This window comes from Otolemur garnettii, unplaced genomic scaffold (assembly GCF_000181295.1).
Source record: "Otolemur garnettii isolate 467f Iridium unplaced genomic scaffold, OtoGar3 scaffold00022, whole genome shotgun sequence".
Classification (NCBI taxonomy): domain Eukaryota; kingdom Metazoa; phylum Chordata; class Mammalia; order Primates; family Galagidae; genus Otolemur; species Otolemur garnettii.
The window spans coordinates 15,258,904-15,259,989 of record NW_003852417.1 but is presented as its reverse complement, the minus strand read 5'-3'; positions in this window follow the sequence as shown (position 1 = coordinate 15,259,989).

Genomic DNA, 1,086 nt, shown 5'->3' with positions numbered 1-1,086 from the left:
AAAAAAAAAAAAACGGCATATCAGAGATTGCTTCAAAGTAATCCAGTAGGTGAGAGGGGAGGCCTGGGTAGGATTATGGAGTTCATATACTTTTTCTCTCTACTTTGTATTTGACTGAAAGTTTCCATAATAAAACATTTTTTTAAATGCTTTCAAAATTTACCCCAGCCTTTCCTTCCTTCCTGAGGGAAAGTAGACTCAGCAGCACAAATTTACTTTTATTTTTCTGTTTAAATTCAAATTTCTCACTGGAGATAAGAACAGAATTGATTAAATATTTTTCAAAGGAAACATAACCAACTGGGTGAGAGAATGTAGGACTTAGCCAGGATTTGAACTGCTTCTTCAGAGCAACCAGACAACTTGTGTGACGTGAAGTTTCCTAAGAAACTTACCTGCATACGTATTGGTTTAATCAACAGTTTCCCTTAATCAAGAGGGCAAGCTAATAAATGAGTGTTTATTGTTCTACTGACTCCAACAAACCTGAGGAACAGTTCTTACTGAGGTTGAGAGTAAGCAACTTGCCCAAAATTACCAAGCAGATATTTGCCAAGATTTATTTTTTATTTATTTTTGAGACAGAATCTCACTTTGTTGCCCTCTGTAGCGTGCTGTGGCATCATAGCTCACAGGAACCTCCAACTCCTGGGCTCAAGCCATCTTCTTATCCTCCAGAGTAGCTGGGGACTACAGGTGCCTGCCATAATGCCCGACTAGTTTTTCTGTTTTTAGTAAAGATGAGGTCTCCCTCTTGCTCTGGTTGGTCTCCAACTCCTGAGCTCAGGCAGTTCGCCTGCCTTGGCTTCCCAGAGTGCTACAATTACAGGCATGAGCCACTGCACCCAGCCAATTACCAAGATATACACACAGGTCTTTCTAACTCAAACATCTGCATTGTTTACCCTATGCTGTGGACCCTAATCGCTAACTAAATATATTTTTGTTAATGTTCCATTAGTCCTCCACTACTTAATTTAACAGCCTTAAATATCATTTGCAAAAACTGAGATCACTGTGTTTATATTACTTTCATCTTCTCTTTCCCTCCCAATTTGTGTTAGTATTTACAAAACTTTTTTTTTT